The following is a 22614-nucleotide window of genomic DNA, read 5'->3' as shown; positions in this document are numbered from 1 at the left end:
AGGCAGAAAATAAGATTCTATTACGTGATCTTGGACAATTCCCGCCCATATGTTGACAGAGAATCGTTGCTGGTAACAACCCATGTTCGTGGGGTGGGGATTGTCCTGACTCCAGACATGGCTCTTGCGGCCATCACAGGTGCATGCGGCCTCATCCATGAACAATAAAAACTGTACGAAGCACTGTTGTGGAGAACCCATTGACAGAAGTGAGCGCGGGGATCAAAATCTGTTGGTACCAGTGCTTCCACACATTCTTTGTTCTCTTCCATCACTGTTCTCCACACTGTATCCTTCGAAATGTGCATTTGATAGGCGTGTTGGTGGGTGATTACTGCTGGATTGTCATTTACACGATTCAACACCATCTCCTCAGAGTCAGCTGTTCGCAAATGTCTTTGGCGGGACCTTGGCCGCTTTCTGTGGCATGAACGACACTATCTGTCGTATGCTGGTAACCATGGAGATAAACTACTTCCAGTTAGGATGGCGCCTGTTGGGGAAACGTTCTCTGCACATTCGTGCTGCTTTACGTCCACTACATCCTGCTGCATGATATATTAAATGCATGTCTGCCAACTCTCGTGATGGTAACGTTCCATCTTTGACTATACATCATGCACTGTACACAGCGACACATCTCACCATGGACACAACACAAGCTGTCTGATGCATGGACGACAGCACGGGATAATGTTACGTGTGTGCAGCATGGGTTAATGCGCTGGTGCAATGCACGCGGTCGTCAGCGTACAGCAGACACCTGGGATCTTTGCGAGAATGCAGCACAACTTAAACTACCTTAAAGTAACTTGTGCTAAGAACAACACACACACCCATTCCCGAGGGAGGACTCGAATCGCCGACGGAAGGGGCCTCGTAGTCCATTACATGGCGCCTCAAACCGCTCGGCCACACCGCTGGCCCATAACACAAGCTTTTCCGACCATTGGTTTCCTGTCTCAGTATAATCGGTTGGTTTCCTGTCTCAATATAATCGGTTGTGGGCCCATTATCATTTGATCCAAAATGTCTGAAACACCCTGTAACGACGGGAACGCCGTGGTGCAAACAAAGATGGTGGCTTGGCTTTTCTGTGGATTTACTTGAAGTTTCCACTTGTTAAACACTCCACCAATATCTTAAAGTGATATTGGAAGGGGGCATAAGAGAGATGAAGTGTGTGGTTAGCAGCTAGGCAGGATGTAAAGGAGAGTAGATAAGACAGAGACTTACGGCACACATGCAGCAGGCTGAAATATGCTGGAGGAGATGTGGTTGATTGTGACACATGTAGGACGGTGGTGAAGAAAGGACGTTGTAACGCGGACATAATTAAGTGGGAATGAATAGTCTTGTGGCCTGAAGAGCAGTCCAAAATGTCCTATGCAATCAAAGACTTTTTGGATGTTAAGGGAGACAAATATAGTGAATTTACGTTTATTTAATCGGTGGAAGATAAGGTGGATAAGGTAAAAAAGTTGGTCGTCGACGGAATAGTTGGTAAGAGAGTCACATTTGGTGTTGGGGATGGATAGGCGTGTTGCTGTGAATGCTGCTGTGGCGGCCATTTGTAGCCCATAGACGCTTCTGATTAGTCGGAATGCGTCATTACGACATGCAGCAAATACTGTGTCAGCGTCTGCGCTGGTAGCGCAGTCAGAACATAAATAATTCGTTGAATATCTTTGTGTTCTCCTAGGGTGGACACCTTGCTTCCATGCGCCATTACGATTATACAGTATATGCTGCCCAATCAAAGTTGTTCTCATACATTGTAAATTTCTACAACCTCTTTAATAACGGAAACATGGGACAATATTTTAGTTTTATCAAATATTTTGTATTTATTTACTAGGTTGGGCTCAGTAACTGCTGACCCCTCAAGTTCTCGACTCTTGATGTGTCTTTGCTGCTCCGCACAGCAGTCGGAAACGGTACGGATGGACTGACAGATGTAGTTGCTGCCACATTCACGAAGTGTCTTATAAATCCCAAAGATCTTGAGACAAAAACTGTCGTTAACTGGGTACAGAATCTCCTTTATCTTCTTAGGCTTTCGTTAACCAGGTCTTATGTTCGAAGACTCACCTATTTTGTTTACATTTAGTACTACAACAAAGAAGAAGTATAACAGATGGATCGTTATATGGTTGTTCAACATTTTCGCGTTTTTATTTCCTGGATAGCGCAAACTACACAAATTCCGACTCGTAACCATAGTTTCAAAACACGTACTTCATATGGTCAGTCAAGGAGTCCAAGTGCTTTCGCCGAGAGATTGAACACCACTGGGACAGTTTCAATGACATGTCTGAATGGCTGTGGAAAAATGGCAGCCCATTCTTCACAGAAATAAAACCATATAGGGTTGCGTTGTTGGACGCGAGGATCTGGTACAAAATCGACGTTCTAATTCATGGCAAAGATTTTCCATTTGGTTCAGATCGACACTCTGGACAGCTCAATCCATTTTAGCAATGTTATTGTTCGGAAACTATTGTCTCAAAGATTCCGCTTTATGACAGGGTGAATTGTAACGTTTCTTAACTGTTCCTCTATTGTACTCAGTACACAGTGCTGTAAAGTGCGTTCAGGCCCTTCAGTAAGTAGCGCAATAAGGGGACCATACGTTAACCATGAAAACCACCACCATACCGTAACCCTAGCTCCTCCTACTTCACTATTGGCACTACACATTTTGGCAGGTAACATTCTCCAGGTGTTCGCCAACTCCAACTCCTTTCGTTGGATCGCCGCGGGGTATTGCGTGACTCATCACTAAAAATCAGTCGTTTCCAATCATCCTATGTCCAGTTGCGTCGGTGCTTAGCATTAACCACAGAAACGCGTGGTTATGAGGAGCTGCTCGATCGTTGCAACCAATTCTTTTTAACTCTCTAACCACAGGTTTGTGCTGTAACTGGACTGTAGATTGTCTGATTATCTTTTCCCGTCGTTTGAATATAGGTTTAGGCCCATCTAAAATTTAGGAAACAATCCCTTAAGAGATTGAGTTTGAAAATGTCACAAGGGATAACGCAATGATTTACTATGGGGCAGTCAGAGAACACTACGTCCCGTTAGCTACAGTTGTCCCAAGAACTACGTATTTTAGTAGCATGATTATCAATGAAACAAAAGTGACACTATTGTTTGCCGTATAGGAAACAATAAATTAAACGAACACGGAAATAGCTTCAAATGATGAAATGATTATTTTGGCTAAGTTTTCGCATGTTGACAGTAGTCTTTTGTATTTAATAGATAGACAAAACATTGTTGATACATTTTTATGAATGAGCCTATGGCCTCATGTTCACCTTAGGCTGGCGAGTCCTGTGGTGTGGGGATATCTGGGGAGCACGTGGTCACTGCTCAGTTTCGAAATACATACATTCACATGCACTAAATACACATGCCAAACAAAATGTTGATAGCATTTTTGTAAGAAGTGTTGTATGTACCTTGTGGTTGGCATCGAGCAGGATTTTGGGTGGCTGCATAGCCTTGCGTGAAGCGCTTCGAATTAAATCGTCTCATTCTTTCCGAAATGTACGCTCGATACAATTTTACTGATAATTTAAAAGTCCACCACAAATAAATAATATCGCAATCTGAAATTCTTAAGGCTTGGGCTACGATTTGAGTCTATAGACCGCTTGGTCGCGCCTAACGGAAATCATCTTATAATCCCACTGATTAACTGAACCAAAAATTGTAACCCCGAAATAGTAATACAAAAATAAACTAGGAAAAGAAATTGATGAGATTAGAAACTATTAACACATTCAAATGCCTCTTTGTCCTTCGTTCGACACAGACGTTCTGAAGGAAAGTCTGGTCGCTTACCTGTCTTCCGAACAACTCTCTGTAACCGTCGCGCGGAGCTTTGTCCGAACCGCCCGAGGTGGTGGGGGAGGCCCATGACCAACCTCTGCTACGTAAACGTTTTAGCTTTGCTCATCTTTGGCCAAGCCCTCCTGTTCCTGCTCTCTGCTTTCCACCGACACCGTTTAGGTTGGTAGAAGATTAAGAAACCCACCACTTCTTTGGTTCGTCTGCTACTTCATTCAATTCATTCACACTTGACCACACACTTTCAGGAAGAGTGAGAAATGGAAATGAGGACACAGGACGTGCGCATAAGACTGAAAAGAAATTTATCGACCAATATTGTTTTTACAGGGATGCAGTTGTTGGAGCAGAGATTAATTTGTTGCATGAAGATTGATTTAATTTTACATTTTTGTATGTCAGGTAGTATGGAGATTTGTTTTGGCACTCATTTAGTTATGTAACAACACCTATTGTGGTGTTACAGTGCTAGCTGGACTGTCGGAAGGACTTTGGAACTCACGATTCATTCCTTTCGCTGATTTCTTTGCGATTTTTTACAAGCGCCCTCCGCAATGCCCGTCGGTCCCTGTCCGCCAGTACAGGAGGACAGCGTCATGTTAGTCTAGTTGTGGTTGTTCATTCGGATTTTCGCTTCACAGTCACGTCCCTAATAGTTGGCTTGGACAGCATTAGAAGGGTTGAAATGTCCCTGATTGATTTCTTAGGTGGAATACAATGACTAACCCACGATCGAGGTCACTGAGATCTCCTGAGCAACCCGCTCTGCTGTTACTACTTCTGTACTGACAACACAGTACTTCACGTCTCCTTTTGTACTGACTGGACAGCCCTCGTGAAGTCTAGTAGTCATTGCCACATTTAAGAGGGGTGTCCGGATACTTTTGATCAGATAGTGAAGTCATCATCATCATCTTGACCAGGTTCCAGCCCCATGCTGGGTCTGTTTGAAACATAAGCCTCTCCATGTAGTCCTGTTGTCCTACCATCTTCCTGTGTTTTCTCTGGTACAGTCATAGCTTCTTGCTTTAACACACTCCTCCACACCTTTCAGCTACCTGTCCCCTTGGGATTTCTCTTGGGAGTTTCCTTCGCATCTCTATTTCGCGTATCTTCTTGGGACTCGTCTTGTTTTATCTTCTCCCAAAGTGCCTATACCTTAGCCTTGATGTTCTTGTCCTGCTCTGCAAGTGTTCCTCATTCACTATTTCCGTTACCCTTGAATTTCTCACCATGTCTCTCCTTGTCACTCCTGCTCTACTTCTGAGAAACTTCACTTCTCATCCCTGTAATCTGTTTACATATCTTTTCTTGACTACCCACGTGTCAGATGCATAGGTCAAAGCTGGGCTGTCGTAACTTCTATATATAACTTCTTTGTTTTTTGTCTGTGGGACGTCTTCGTTCCGCACTAGGCTCCTAACACTTCACAGGAATGCTACTGCCTCTCTATCACATTAACTGATCTCTTTCTCATTCCTTCCATTTTCCTCTGCCACACTTCCCAAGTACTTCACACTTTCCAACTCCTTCAGTTCTTCACCTCCAATCTTTATTCCGCTAGTTAGTCTACCTTTCTCTCCAGTTGTAGCCAGGATCTTACATTTGTTTACATTAAAATTCATCCTATACTCTCTCACAGTTTCATCCCAAGCATCCAGCTGTTCCTCTCCTCGTCCCTCTTTCCCCGAAAAGTTACGGCTGACGGGTCCCTGCTGAAGCTGTGATAGACCTAATTAACCAGCAGTGGACCAATAACTAGCTTTCAACAAGGTAACAGACAGTGTAAGCTAGTGTGAATTGGCCTGGGTAATACAAAGTCTGAGTTTAGGTTTACCAAAACCTCTAAAAACAGCAACATTCCTTTTCTCTTTATCAGCAGCGAGTTCGGGTGAGTGCTGTAGATGTGATCAGGAACGTTTGGAGCAATCACTGTTTTTCTGCTGCGTTTGCAAACGTTCCAACGAGCGCTTCACGCAAGGCGATGGGGAGCAGCACGACGTAATTTACGTCCTTGAGAGAGGCGTAAGGAGATGGCAGCACGGGCAGTAACTTCCGCGCGAGCTGCCTTGGGATGTCAACGCCGCCGCCACGGCTGCAACACGCAGCACACAGCACAAGGCCGCAGAGAGCAGCTACCCATCGCTGGGGCTGCAGCCCTGGGTCAGGACTGCGTTGCGCATGCGCCTAGCGAGCGTGACGTCACTGGAGGCGCGTATTTGGGTCAGGCGGTCAGGGCTGCGGTGGAAGGTGGGTCCTGCAGGACTACAGCGTTCTCGTGGCGGGGCGCTGCGCCACCTGCACAATCTGCGATGAATGCCGTTTGTCTTCACACGTATCTTGGTGTGCGTGGTTCTCAACAACTGTGACGTTACGGTATATTGATAAGTTTTACTTTATGGACCGTTTGACAGTAACTGAATGAAACACAATTTTAGTGCCATACGCGTTTCACCGTTATTTTCTACAAAGGCATCTTCAGTGGCCTGGGATATGTGCATACGTTTGGTATATTCCAGGCCACTGAAGATGCCTTCTAAAAAATAAAGGCGAAACGCGTATGGCACTAAAATTGTGTTTCATTCAGTTGCTGTCAGACGGTCCATGAAGTAAAGCCCGACAGGGTAGCCGAGAGCGCTAACGCGCTGCTTCCTGGACTCGGGTAGGCGCGTCGGCCCCGGATAGAATCCGCCCCGTGGATTAACGACGAGGGCCGATGTGCCGGCCAGCCTGGATGTGATTTTAAGGCGGTTTTCCATATCCCTATAGTGAATATTGGACTGTTCCCCACGTTCCGCCTCAGTTACACGACTCGCAGACATCTGAACATGCTCGCACTATTCCATTCCTTACACTCGACGCAGACAGTAGGGGGCAGGAAGAGCATCCGGCCACCCCTTTCCAGTAAGCTTGCCAAATACGTTCCTAACAATGCCGACCCTGCGTCAGCGCGGGGCATGGCACCAGTGAAAGAAAGAAAGAAAGACAGAAAGGTCCATAAAGTAAAAATTATCAGTACACCGTAATATTACACAAAACTGAGGAAGACGGGACTACAAAAGTTGAAGATGTCAGCTGTAACGTTATTTTCAACTGCAGACAGACGCATACAAATTTCCGCATTTTGGATAAAATGATTCTCAATGGCTACAAAATAGTTTTTATTAGAAGTCACGATCTGTTTTGCATCAGTTGAAGCATCCTCAGGTAACCTGTGCAAAAATTAATCAGGAAAACTTTTTTTTACAAAGAATTGTAACAACAGTCTGCAGAATAAACGGATACTGAATAGTAGTATTTTCTAGCAATACTTGAAGAGTATTCACAGAGATTTATTGTAACAAGTCATAACGTAAAGGTAGTTGCATTAGAGCCATTCCCCCAGTTCACGTCAGTTCTAAACAAATGGCGCACTGAAGGCGATTATAGTTAAAATGAAGGGGATAGCAGGACATATAGAAATAAAATGAGGATAAAAACCAAATGGGCCAAAGAAAGCTGTAGACTAATAACGCACCAAGACAGTTTCAATATAAACTTATGAGCCAAAACATTATGATCACCTTCTTAATAGCTTGTTTGTCAGTCTGTGTAACGAAATAAATCACTGATCCTGCGTATCAGGGACCCAACAATTTGTTGGTAGGGTTTTGGAAGTATGTGGCATTAGGTGTCAAGGCACAGGCATGTAATTCGCGTAAATAAGGGGCTGATGATTTTCATACACGGTCATGGCACCCATAGCGACTCAGATGGGTTCCTAGAATTTACATCAGGCGAAGTTGGTCGGCGGGACGTCAACGGCTCTTCAAACCACTGAAGCATGGTTCTAGCTTCGAGAGACTGACAATTATACTGCTGAAAGACGACATTGCCATGGGGGAAGACATCAAGCATGAAGGGATGCAGGTGGTTCGAAGCTATCAGCGCGTCTTCGATTATTACCACAGGTCCAATGCAAGCGAGGGAGAATGTCTCCCATAGCCTAATACTGCTCCCAACGGCATGCGTCCGTGGCGCGCTGCACGTTTCAGGCGACCGTTCGCCTCGATGATGGCGTTTGTGGAGACAAACATTGACCTGTTGTACCAAGAAACACCATTCATTTCAATAGCCGACACGTTTACAATGATTTACGGTCGAATCCCAATGGTCCCGTGCTCACTGCATCATCATTGTCGAAGTCGTTGGGTCAACATGTGAACACGTAGGTGCGGAGTTCCATGCTCGACAATGTACGGTAACGGTGTGCTGCGAAACGCTTATTAGTGCATCAGCATACTGCTCCTTCGGCAGAGATGCCACAGTTCTTCATCGGTCTTATTTTACAGATCATACAATCCTCCGAACCCCACGTTCTGTGAAGAATCGTCGACTTCCAACCATTTAGCCCCTCGTGGTAGTTTCATTATCCAGCTACACTATATAATCAAAAGTATCCGGACACCTGGCTGAACTTTCCACCTACACTATGTGATCAAAAGTATCCATACACCTGTGGCGTCCTCCATCGGTAATGCTGGAATTCAATATGATGTTCGCCCATCCTTAGCCTTGATGACAGCTTCCATTCTCGCAGGCATACGTTCAGTCAGGTGCAATCGTCATCCCCGAATTGCTTTCCAACTTCAATGTAGGTCTGTACTTTGATAGCGCGACGCAAAACAGCAAGGGGTTCAATCCCCCTCCATGAAAAACACGACCACACTATAACACCGCCGCCTTGGAATTTTACTGTTGGCACTACACAAGCTGGCAGATGACGTTCACAGGGCATTCGCTATCCCCACACCCTGCCATTGGATCGCCACATTGTGTACCGTGAATCATCACTACATACAACGTTTTTCCACTGTTCGGTTGTCCAATGTTTACGCTCCTCACGCCAAGTGAGGCGTCGTTTGGCATTAACCGACGTGATGTGAAGCTTATGAGCAGTCGCCTAACTGTCATAGTACTTGCAGTGAATCCTGTTGCAGTTTGGAATTCCTGTGTGATGGTCTGGCTAGATGTCTGGCTATTACACTTTACGACCCTCTTCAACTGTCGACGGTTTCTGTCGGTCAACAGATGAGGTCCGCCTGTACACCTTTGTGCCTCTTCAAGTTTCCAATTCACTGTCACATCGGAAACAGTGGACCTAGGGATGTTCAGGAGTGTGGAAATCTCGCGTACAGACGTATGACACAAGTGACACACAATCAACTGACCACTTTCGAAGTCCGTGAGTTCCGCGGAGCACCCCATTCTGCTCTCTCAAGATGTCTAATGACTACTGAGGTCGCTGATATGGAGTACCTGGCAGTAGTTGGCAGCAAAATGCACTTAATATGAAAAACGTATTTTTTTTGGGGGGGGGGGGTGACCGGATACTTTTGATCACATAGTGTACCTCTTTACGTAGTTGCTCACGAGAGTAGCATATGAACATTCGACAAGCTACGCCGTTTTAGAAATATCGTTCAAAGGCTGTGCGTTATAATAATCCGCCCTTTGTCAAAGTCGCTTATCTCAGTGGATTTCCTCATTTGGAGCCCATTTCTTTGCCAGGACGAACCTCTGTCCGTGTCTGCTCCTTACATACTTTTGTTGCCCCGTGATGTGCCCCCAACGCCACCAGGCTGCATCAAACATGGCTGTGGATGCTGGTCATACTGCTTTGGTTTAGTAGTGCATGAATCCAATAAACAAGAACAGCCTTACCGTGCCACGTGGAGGAAGGTGTTTGAGCGGCATCAGGCAAGGCAGTACTGACTGTTCTACAATGTGGAAGGTGTTTACAGGTCGTGGCAGATGTGACAGAAACGTAGACGCCGCTTTAGAATGCGCATGGGGGGGGGGGGGGTTGTGCATGTACTAAACTACTTAAAAATATGTAACATAGTACAGAAAAAATTGAGCTCGGTGCATAAAAATACTGCAAGTGGACAGTTAAAATGTAAAATATTAATAAAGCCTCGGTGTTAACGGAAATTCTCTCTTTTTGCCTTCTGTAGCGACGTTTAGATTTCCATCGCCTCTGACGCCACCTGTAAACATCTTCCGCAATGCAGAAAGGTCAGTACTGCCTTGCCTGCCGTCGCTCAAGCACCTTCCTGCTCGTGGTGCGGGGAGGCTTTTCTGGTTTATGGGGTTCATACACTGAAACTGTCTTGGCGCGTTATTAGTCTACAGCTTTGTTTGGTCCGTTGGGTTTTTGTCCACGATTTATCTCTACAGCGCGGTACTTGTTTACAACTTGACGTGAACGCTGGAGAGTGGCTCGAAACAAGTTACCTTTACTCTATGACTTAACAAAATGGCTCTCTGTGAGTACTCTTCACGTATTGCCATATAATACTGCTTTTCAGTATTCCCCTAGTCTTCAAACTGTTGTTAATCATTCTTTGTAAAAAAAAATTTACTAATTTTTGTTCGGATTATTTGAGCATGTGTCTTCAATTGACACGAAGCCGATCGTGACTTTTAATAAAAAGTATTTTACAGACTGTGCGGGTCATTTTATTGAAAACATTACACAACCTAAATACTTTATTTTTAAAGGAAATTTGTGTCTGTCCAGGAAATCAATGATAAACCTGAAACTTCTGAGTTAGTTATCACTCACAGAATAACGCAACAAAAGAACAGATCATGCTGTCTCAAATTTTACGGACGACGGGTCAAATCCGTGATGTCCCTAAATCTCTCCAGACAAATACGGGGATGGCTCCTCTGAAAGAAGACGGCCGATTTCCTTTCCCATCCTTGACACAGTCCGCGCGTGTACTCCGTCTCCGATTACCTCGATGTCGACGGAACGCTAAACCCAATCTTCCTTCCTTCTTTAATTTTTTTTCAACATCACCCCGTCCGATTTACTGATTAGTGAAATGGCAGAATGACCTGCAGGGAGGAATGACTGGCGCAGAGGCTTCCCCGAACATAAATAAATGTCACGTATGCTCGGAGAGGTCCATTAGTCTTCGACTACACTACTGCGGGCCAGTCTTTGGAAACAGTGACAATCGTAAAATAGGATAGAAGATTCTCGCGAAAACACTTTCCGTTTACTTGACGAGTGATGTAAATGAAGTGAATAAAGTAATTGCTCACGCGTAACTGGTCACTTGCTCCAGATTGCTGCAATAGTCGCTCGTCCATATCCGTATGGTAAACTGTGCGAGGCTTACAGCGATCCTTTGTCCATATTGTGAATAATGGTGGATCTGTAGGTCGGCAGAACAATCTACTGAGTATCTTCTTAGATGCAATGCTGTGTATAGGACATGACGTGTGCCCCTTGTGTAACGCTTGGCTAACCATAATACACACCTGGAAATTGAAATAAGAACACCGTGAATTCATTGTCCCAGGAAGGGGAAACTTTATTGACACATTCCTGGGGTCAGATACATCACATGATCACACTGACAGAACCACAGGCACATAGACACAGCAACAGAGCAGGCACAATGTCGGCACTAGTACAGTGTATATCCATCTTTCGCAGCAATGCAGGCTGCTATTCTCCCATGGAGACGATCGTAGAGATGCTGGATGTAGTCCTGTGGAACGGCTTGCCATGCCATTTCCACCTAACGCCTCAGTTGGACCAGCGTTCGTGCTGGACGTGCAGACCGCGTGAGACGACGCTTCATCCAGTCCTAAACATGCTCAATGGGGGACAGATCCGGAGATCTTGCTGGCCAGGGTAGTTGACTTACACCTTCTAGAGCACGTTGGGTGGCACGGGATACATGCGGACGTGCATTGTCCTGTTGGAACAGCAAGTTCCCTTGCCGGTCTCGGAATGGTAGAACGATGGGTTCGATGACGGTTTGGATGTACCGTGCACTATTCAGTGTCCCCTCGACGATCACCAGAGGTGTACGGCCAGTGTAGGAGATCGCTCCCAACACCATGATGCCGGGTGTTGGCCCTCTGTGCCTCGGTCGTATGCACTCCTGATTGTGGCACTCATCTGCACGGCGCCAAACACGCATACGACCATCATTGGCACCAAGGCAGAAGCGACTCTCATCGCTGAAGACGACACGTCTCCATTCGTCCCTCCATTCACGCCTGTCGCGACACCACTGGAGGCGGGCTGCACGATGTTGGGGCATGAGCGGAAGACGGCCTAAAGGTGTGCGGGACCGTAGCCCAGCTTCATGGAGACGGTTGCGAATGGTCCTCGCCGATACCGCAGGAGCAACAGTGTCCCTAATTTGCTGGGAAGTGGCGGTGCGGTCCCCAACGGCACTGCGTAGGATCCTACGGTCTTGGCGTGCATCCGTGCGTCGCTGCGGTCCGGTCCCAGGTCGACGGGCACGTGCATCTTCCGCCGACCACTGGCGACAACATCGATGTACTGTGGAGACCTCACGCCCCACGTGTTGAGCAATTCGGCGGTACGTCCACCCGGCCTCCCGCATGCCCACTATACGCCCTCGCTCAAAGTCCGTCAGCTGCACATACGGTTCACGTCCACGCTGTCGCGGCATGCTACCAGTGTTAAAGACTGCGATGGAGCTCCGTATGCCACGGCAAACTGGCTGACACTGACGGCGGCGGTGCACAAATGCTGCGCAGCTAGCGCCATTCGACGGCCAACACCGCGGTTCCTGGTGTGTCCGCTGTGCCGTGCGTGTGATCATTGCTTGTACAGCCCCCTCGCAGTGTCCGGAGCAAGTATGGTGGGTCTGACACACCGGTGTCAATGTGTTCTTTTTTCCATTTCCAGGAGTGTAGAATACCACGTCTGGCGTGGTACGATAGTACTCTGTTACACTGTTTACGTTGTTCACACTTCTGACAATCACTACTGTCGCCATGGTGCCAGTACAACATCAAAACGATACATTCTGAACAGCTTATGTAAAAATCAGAAGACTGAATACAGAGGCAAAATACTGATATACAAAAATGAGTACATATTAGTTTTGTTTGTTCGTGTTCTAGGCGTTCCAGTACCATTCAAACGATTGCAATGAATGGTGATACGTTTGCGCATGTCCACGATGTTTTCTACTGGGTTAAGGACCATCTACAACTCACAGGAACGGAGCTGAAAAGAGGGTGACATAGAAGCTTAATAAGGAATGACTAGAACAGTTTCAACCAAGTTTGGTATATACATGACTCATGGTATTCTTCAACCGTTTCTGACGTAATGCATGACGAAACAGCTCACTGCTGAACGGACAAATGTCATTGTCCAATGGGTACAATGTTTCAGGAAATTACCACGTTGCCATCATTTATATATAATGTTTTTCAATTTATTGGCATTCCTACGTGCTGATGTAGCCATCGCAGCTGTGGAATGTTGTTTCTGACGATACGAGCAGAAACACAGCACAACACCCAATCCCTGAGAGGAGAAAATCTCCGACTCGGACGGGAAACGAACCCGGGCCCCTTCGTTTACTAATCCACCGTGCTGACCCTACAGCTACCGAGGTGGATACGTCCCCATGATTAAGTGCTCTGACGAACCGAGTGCCTAAAAGCCAGTGTGGGGCTTATATCTCCTTCCCCCTCCGTGTAGCTTGCCACTCCGTGCGAGGACTGCAGCCACATCTCTTCTTCGCCTCCCCATCCCATGCCGCCGACTCGATTGTTGGAGGTTCGGAGCCAGGGACGCATGATGGTAACGTGTCAGCTGTTGCTCCGCCTGTCCCCGACGTCAGTTCTTTGTGGGATATATCTCCTTCCTCTTCTTAATCAAACTCAGTTCGGGTTTCCTGGACTTACCAAGGGTGTAGCGACTATCATGACGTATCATCTGTTCCCTCAATCGAATCTCCATCAGTCCTTTAATAACAAAGTCTCAAAAGTTAGACTTCTGTGTAAAAACATGTGAAGCTGCTGCAGTCCGGGTTGCTGTTGCAACGATCATCGACAGGACACACCGTCTGGCCTATGTAGGTCATGCAACATTGAGAGTGTATCTGATAGGCCCTGGGCGTCTGTAATCCGAGGTCGTGCTTGACACTACGAAGCAGTACCCGTGTCGTGGATGGTTGGCAGAATACGGTCTTCACTTGGTATTTCTGGAGAGTTCGTCTTATCTTTCCGGATAACTCGCCACAAAGTGGGATAAAGGCAGTAGTGCATACTCTTGAGCTTCCTCTTGTGCTTCTGCTGGTTGTACAGTTACTGCAGGACTTGAGGCTCTTCGAATGTGCTACTCTGTGTAGCCGCTCTTTAAGAACATAGTCCTCAGAGTTTAAGTTCTTGATAGAGAATCACTTTGTTATGTAACGTGTGAGTTGTATGAATCAATGTTTTGAGCAACTCGTTCCTTTGCGCCGGGCGGCGGTAACTGTCCCCATCTTCTTATGCTACTCGCTGTGGCCCGGCCTGCTGTCAGTTCTTTTTTACTAGCGCATCCAGAAAGTACCCATGGGCTAGGTGTAGCCTCTCTGTTTAGTATTCAAAACGTTCTCAGTCCCAGGTTCAACCCTTTCACTACTCTACGCTTTGAATAAAAATCATTGGCGGCTGGAGACTTATGGCATAAGAAGCGATCCTTATCCTCCCAACGGCCTTGTCAAACGGGGTGGAGGAGCGTGCAGAAGTTGGGATGGGAAACTGCTCCTAAAGACAGAAGAATCAGTAATTATCTATGGCATGAGGAAGCGGAAGACAATACAAACAACTGCATAATATGTGTCCACGGGACATGTGCCCTATAATTGAAAAAGTGTCTTGATGACCTCTCCGTTGGCAAAAGATTCTGGGCTAGTCCGCATTCGAATCTCTGGGGAGGGACTGCTAAGGGGAGGTGACTATGAGAGAAAGACTGAATTGACAACGAAAGGATAACGTTCCACGAGTCGGGTCGTGGATCGTCAGATGTTAGAAAGTTGTAGAGAAGCTACAATCTGAAAAGGGAAATGCCAGTCCCAATATATCTAGTGGGTGTAAGTGAAGTGAAAGTGAAAGAAGACAAGGACTTCTGGTCAGATGAGTATAGCGTAATACCAACAGCAGTAAACGGAATAAAGGGAATACGATTCGTTATGAATAGGAAGGTAGAGCAGAGAATTAGTTACTGTGACCAGTTCCGTGGTAGGTTCGTTCTCATCACAATAAACAGCAAACCAACACCAACAGAAATAGATCAAGTACATGCCTACGTCGCAAGCAGAAGATGAGGAAATAGAGAAGATATACACTGATGAGACAAAACATTATGTCCACTGCCAACCATAAGGGTCTATGCTGCCTTGTGGCGGTGATGGCACGTGACGTGGTAAGAGTAGTATATGAGCGGAGCAGAGACGAATGGGGAATCATCCTAGCGACGATAAGTGGCGCAAATGCGGAAATCCGCCGACTTAAGTGACTTTGACAAAATCGAGACTGTTGTGGCCCAGTGCCTGGGAGCGAGCATCTCGGAAAGGCCGCAGCTGGTCGGCTGTCCGCGGGTTACTGTCGTGAGCATCTGTGGAAAGTGTTTGGATAATGTTGAAGCCACGTGTAGGAGATAAGAATTTCGACGTGCATACCTTATCACAGAGCACAGGGATTGGAGGCTTGTCCGCTCACTAAAGCAGGATAGGCGGCGATCTGTGGCAGGTTTGACGACAGCGTACAGTGCTGGCACAGACCCAACTGTTTTGGAGCACACTGTTCAGAGCGTAGTGGTGAACATAGTGTTCCGCAGCAGAGGACCCTACGTGTTCCCACATTGATCCAACAACATCGTCGATTATGATTACAGTTGGCATGGGATCATCGGGGTTGCAGCGCAAATCAATGACATCGTATCGCATGGTCGGATGGATCCAGTTTATTGTTAAACCAGGTCGGTGGTCTGTCCAGATACGCCGTCAGCCAGCGAAAGGCTGCTCGAAACATGCACCGCACCATGGCCACAGGTGGGTGGGACAGTATCACATTATTGTTACATTATGGGGGACATTCACCTGGGCTTCCATGGGACCTGCGGAAGTAATCGAAGGCAACGTGACAGCTGTGGACTACGTGAACGTTATTAGGAACCACATGTAAACGCTTACGCTTGATGTCTTCCTCAACAGCGATGGCATATTCCATCGGGATGACTGTCCGTGTCGCAAGGCCAGAATCGTGCTGCCATGTTTTGAGGAGCACTCACTTCACGTCTTGGCTGTCAAATTCGGCTTATCTGAATCCGATGAAACCCAACTGGGACGCTATCGGGTGCCTGGTCCGCGACCACAAACCAACTGCCAGTAAATTAAGGGAACCGTGTGACATGTGCATAGGCATCTGGTGCCACAAACCTCTGGAAGCCTGTCAAGTACTTGTCAAATCCATGGCAACCAGAATCATTGCTGAATTGCGTTCCAGGAGCGTTGCAACACGGTTTTAAGCAGGTGGTCATAACGTGTTGGCTTATGTCTATGAGGATATTGAACGGGTAGTTCACTACATAAAGGGAGATGAAAATCTGATAGTTATGGGGGCTGAAATGCGTTGTTGGGGAAGGAGTAGAAGAAAGGTTACCGGACTATATGGGCGTGGTAGTACGAATGAGAGAGGAGAAAGACTAATTGAGTTCTGCAATAAATATCAGATGGTAATAGCGAAAACTCTGTTGAAGAGTCACAAGAGAATGAGGTATACTTAAAAAAGACCGGGAGATACAGAAATATTTCAGTCACCGTGGTCAGACAGAGATTCTGGAATCATATATTGGATTATAAGGCGTATCCTGGAGCAGATGTAGACTTCTATCACAATGTAGTAGTGTTGAAGAGTAGGATTAAGTTTAAGAGATTAGTTACGAAGAACCAGTGAACAAAGAAGTGGGATACGGAAGTACAAGGGAGCAAGGAAGTACGCTTGAAGTTCTCAAAGGCTACAGATACTGCAATAAGCAATAGCTTAGTGGGCAGTACAGCTGAAGAGAGCTGGACATCGCTAAAAAGTGCAAACAAAGAAGTTGGAAGGAAAGACAGATACAAAGGTGGTTACTGCGGAGAACCCATGGCAAACAGAAGAAATACTACAGTTGATCGACGAAAGAAGGAAGTGCAAAAATGTTCCGGTGAATTCAGAATCCAGAAATAAAAATCACTTAGGAATGAAATAATAGACAGTACAGGAAACTAATTCGAAGTGGTTGCTTCAAAATTGTGAAGAAATCTAAAAAGAAATGACTGTTGGTAGGATTGTCTCAGCTTACAGAAGAGTCAAAGCAACTTTCGGTGAAATTAAAAGCAAGGGTACCACCATTAAGAGTGCAATAGGAAGGCCGCTGTTAAATGCAGGGGAAGGAGCGGGTAGCTGGAAAAAATACAATAAAGACCTTTATGAGGGATAAAGTTTTGTCTGATGACGCGATAGGAGAAGAAACAGGAAGAGATAAGGGATCCAGTACTAGAATCAGTATTTAGAACAGTTTTGGAAGACTTAAAATCAATTAACGCAGGAGGAATAGATAACATTCCATCGGAATTTCTAACATCTTTGTGGGAAGTGGCAACAAAACGACTATCCACGTTGCTGTTTAGAATGTATGAGACTAGCGATATACCATCAGACTTTGGGAGAAATATCATCCACACAATTCCGAAGACAGGAAGAGCCGGTAACCGTAAAATTTATTGCACGATCGGCTCAACTGCTAATGCATTCAAGTTGTTCACAAGAATAATGCACAGAAGAACGGAAAAGAAAATTGAAGACCTATTAGGTGATGATCTGTTTGGCTTTAGGAAAGGTAAAGGCACCAGTGAGGCAGTTCTGACGTTGCGGTTGATAATGTAAGTAGGACTATAGGCTAATCGAGACCCGTTCATAGTGTTTATCGACCTGGATAATGAGTCCGACATCATCAAATGGTGCAACATGTTCGCAATTCTGAGACAATAAGGGTAAGGTACAGGGAGGGACGGGTAATATAAAATGTGTATACGCGCCAAGAGGGAACAATAAAATTGGATGACCAAAAACGAACTGCATGGATTAAAAAGTGTGTAAGATCGGAATGTAGTCTTCCGCCTCTACTGCATCGAAGAAACAATGAGAGAAATAAAAGAAAGATTCTAGAGTGGTATTAAAATTCAAAATGAGAGGATATCAATGATAAAATTCGCTGATGATATTGCAATGCTCAGTGAAAGTGAAGAAGAATTACTGGATGTGTTGAATGGTCGAGAGAAGTCTACTGGTAACCAACATGAGGAAGAAATTTCTGAGAATGAACATTTGGAGCACAGCTTTACATGATGGTGAGACATAGACTGTGAGGAAAGCGGAACAAGAGAATCGAAGCATCTGAGAGTCGGGCTATAGAAGAATTCTGAAAATTGTATGGACTGACGAGGAAAGGAAATAGGACGTTCTCCGCAGAATCGTGGAGGAAAGGAATACACGGAAAACTCCGACAAGTCGAAGAGACAAGATGATAGCACATCTGTTACGACATCAAGGAATAGCTTCCTTGGCAGAAGGTAAAAAGTCCCTAGTGGAAGACACAGATTAGAATACAGTACGAAAACAAAGGTCACTCTGGTGGAAAGAGAGACATCGAAGCTCACAAGGCTGTCGGAATTCTTAAGCATAAAGTTGTTAAGGCGTCCAACAAAATATAAGCAGTTTTAAATACGATGCGAACATTTTCCGAAATAAAGATTAAGCATATCCTTCACGTATTTAGCAAGTGAGTATGTCGGGATACCTATGTCACCAACAACGAGGCGTAACAAAACTCGCACTCTTAATTTGTGCTTGTGCAATCTAAATATCGTAGCCAGCTATGAATACCTTAACTGAACTTTGAAATTAAAGCAGTGAAATCGAATGATATTACTTTAATGTTGCCGTTTGAATTTCAACGCCACTCGAATTCATTTCGGAAAAGGAAGGAACCCTGCATGGTAATGCAATTGGGACAATGAGCAAAAAGGTTCATGCTAAGTTGCTGTATTTTGCTAATGGAATAGTTTCAAAAGCTGAGGCCTGCCATACAATTCTAAAACTTTACGTGCTTCCAGTCTTCCTTGTTGGTGGATTGAAGGTTTGAAGTCGTCGGTCGAGGAGGTGGCGACAGTCACTCATTGTCGACCGTCGCTGTTGCAGAAGCTGGATGTTGGCGCGCCTTCTTCTCGACATGGTCACCAGGCGAAATGGGCTCTTGATGTGCGCCAGCTAATGCTTCCCGTCCGCGACACGGTGTGAGAAACTATCATGCAAGTAGAGAACAATTAACATGCTTCCAAACCCCGAAAGCGCGACAACTCGCAGGAGCGTCAATCAACACACCTGCTCCACCGCCCTGCTCCAGCCAGACTCCCTCTGCCCGCGCTCCATGCGGCAGCGTTAACACTACCAAAGATCCTAAACACTTTGCTTATTCACACAACCTATCGATGTAGTCGTTCGATAGCATATTTTTCCCTAGGCAAGACCCAGCGTAAAAATACAAACAATATTTACAAAACAAACCAATTATACATCGACATAAATACAAAGAAATACTTATACAAATAGTAAAACAATTACAATATATAAGGACACTGAAATGTTATATATTCAGGTAACAAAATAAGGAAAAAATTTATAGCAGAATAGATGGAAATAGGAGGATATGCATTTCCGGCGTTACAATGTTTAATAATTCTGCTTTAGTGGCACTGTCGTCAGTGACTTCACTGTTGTTATCGCACAGTGAAGGTATTGATTGCGTCTTGCCACTGGTGTGCTTTATGTATGACCAGAATCTGTTTGGGTTTTCTGCCAGATTTCGAGACAGAATTTTGTTGTGGAAATTATTAAAAGCATCTCGCATTGAAGTACGCACCACATTGCGAACTTCTGTAAAACTTTGCCAATCTTGGGGATTTTGCGTTCTTTTAAATTTGGCATGCTTTTTCGTGGCTTCTGCAACAGCGATCTGACCCGTTTTGTGTGCCAAGGGGGATCAGTACCATCACTTATTAATTTATGTTGTATGTCTCTCTCAATTGCGGTCGATACTATCTCTTTGAAAACATTCCACAACTTTTCTACACTTACATGATCATATCGGAAGGAGCGAAGACTGTCTCTTAAAAACGCGTTAAGAGCATTTTTATCAGCTTTTTTTTTTAAATAGATATACTTTGCGTTTCTGTTTGATGGTTGTAGGTGTTATGGTATTCGGCCTAGCAGCAACTGCCTTGTGGTCGCTAATCTCTGTACTCGTCACAATACTCGCTATTTGTCCAGGATTATTTGTTTGCGAAAAGGTCAAGTATGCTTTCGCAACCATTTACTCTCCGAGCGGGCTCATGAATTAATTGTTCAAAATAATTTTCTGAGAAAGCATTCAATACAATTTATGCCTGCCGCCGGCTTTAAAAGTATAATTTTTCCGGCATATCGAGGGTAGATTGAAGTCACCACCGACTATAATTGTATGAGCCTCTTTTGAGATGAGACTCAAGTTTTCTTTGAACTGTTCAGCAACTATATCTTCTGACTCTGGTGTCGGTAAAACGATCCAATTAATAGTTTAGTCCGATTGTCAGGTGTAACCTCTACCTGTACTATATTACATAAACTATCTACTTCAATTTCGCTACAAGGCAAGCTACTTCTGACTGCAATAAATACTCCATCACCAACTGTATTTAATGTATTCTTTCTGAACACTGTTAGATCGTTTGATAAATTTCCGCTGAACTTATTTCCGGCATTAGCCGGCTGTCTGTACCTACAACTATTTGAGCTTCAGTGCTTTCTATTAGGGCTTGGAGCTCTGGTTCTTTCCCAACACAGCTACGACAATTTACAATTACAATACCAATCGTTTCTACAACTACCTTACTGTGTTCTACCTGCCCACTTTTAGACGGACGCCCCTTCTACTATTCCCTGAGACCCTCTAATCTAAAAAACCGCCCAGTCCCTGCCATACAGTCCCCACTACCCATGTAGTCACCTCCTCTGTGCAATGGACTCCTGATCTATTAAGCGGAACCCTGAAACGCACCGGCCGATGGCGCCAGTCAAGGAATCTGCAGCATACACGGTCACAGAACTTCCTGAGCCTCTGATTCAGACCCTCCACTCGGCTATGCACCAAAGGACCACAGTCGGTTCTATTGGCGAGGCTGTAGATGGTGAGCTCCGCCTTAATCTCGGAAGCAAGACTGGGAGTCTTTACTATTTCCGCCAGCAGCCCAAAACCAGACAGAATCTCCTCCAATCCAAAGCGACACACGCTATTGGTACCGACATGAGCTACCACCTGCAGTAGGCTGCACCCTATGCTCTTCATGGCATCCAGAAGCACCCTTTCCACAACCGGAATGACTCAACTCGGAATGCACACGGAGTGCAGACTGGCTTCCTTCCCCTCCTTGGCAGCCATGTTACTAACAGGACCCATTACACCCCTAACGTTGAAGCTCCCAACTACCAGCAAACCCACCCTCTGTGAATGCCCGGACTTTGCGGGCCGAGAATCTTCCTCTGGAACAGGGTGGACGATTGCATCCGGCTCAGAGACAACGTCAGCCACAAACAACGCCCGAAACCTGTTTCGTCAAACGAACCGGGGAGGCCCTACGATCGGCCCCTCGGAAAGGTTTTCGATGCCTGCCAGGTTTTGGAATGATCTCCCACTCGACCACAGGTGAGGGGTCAACCTTAGTACTGGCAGTACCCGGGGCAACCACAGCAGTGGACTGACTGAAGGACACATGGGACATGCTCGATATCCCTCGCATTCCCGCGTTCGGTCCCCCTCAATGACGCCACTTGGCAGCTTTAAGCTGTGTGATGGAAGCCAACGCAGCCTGGAGCTGTGAACGAAGGGTCGCCAACTCAGATCGCATCTGTACACAACAATCACAGTTCCTATCCGTTACTGCAGTCGCTCCTGCTTCAAGCTCGTAAAAATATGCAAGAAACGTACGGTGTACTCGCCTTATTGCCAGTGGGAAATCGAAGTGCTCTCTCACTGACGGTCTAAGTGACACTGAGCTGTTATAACCAGACAAACAAAAGCCTGTACGATACGAGGGGCGATACAACGGTCGATAGCAACGGAGGTACTGTACACTACATTGTTATTGAAATAAAAGTTTGTGCCATGTAAGCAGTCGAACACACAATACATTACAAAAAAATGTTCAAATGTGTGTGAAATCTTATAGGACATATCTGCTAAGGTCATCAGTCCATACGCTTACACACTACTTAACCTAAATTATCCTAAGGACAAACACACACACCCCCATGCCCGAGGGAAGACTCGAACCTCCGCTGGGACCAGCCGCACAGTCCATGACTGCAGCGCCTTAGACCGCTCGTCTAATCAAGCGTGGTAAGAAATTACACAAATAAACTGTTAACTACACAGAGAACTAAAACAAGTCGCTCCTGTTTGAAGCTCATAAAAAAATAGCGAACGGTGTACTCGCCTTATTAGTAGCAGGAACTAGCGGTGCACTCTCGCTGACTACACTCAGGCGCTTGAAACTTTAAGTGCACATAGACACGTAAAGTGTATCCGCAGGACATGTGGCCTGTAGCTGAAGAAGTGTCATGATGATCTCTCCATTGGCAAAAGATTCCGGAATCGTGCCCCATTCGGATCTCCGGGAGGGGACTACCAAGGGGGAGGTTACCATGAGAAAAAGATTGAATAATCAACAAAAGGATAATGTTCTACGAGTCGGGGCGCGGAATGTCAGAAGCTTGAAAGTGGTAGGGAAACTAGAAAATCTGGAAAGGGAAATGCAAAGGCTCAATCTAGATAAAGTAGGGGTCAGTGAAGTGAAGTGGACG

Source organism: Schistocerca gregaria, chromosome 7, assembly GCF_023897955.1.
Source record: "Schistocerca gregaria isolate iqSchGreg1 chromosome 7, iqSchGreg1.2, whole genome shotgun sequence".
Lineage (NCBI taxonomy): Eukaryota > Metazoa > Arthropoda > Insecta > Orthoptera > Acrididae > Schistocerca > Schistocerca gregaria.
Note: the sequence above shows the minus strand (reverse complement) of the source record.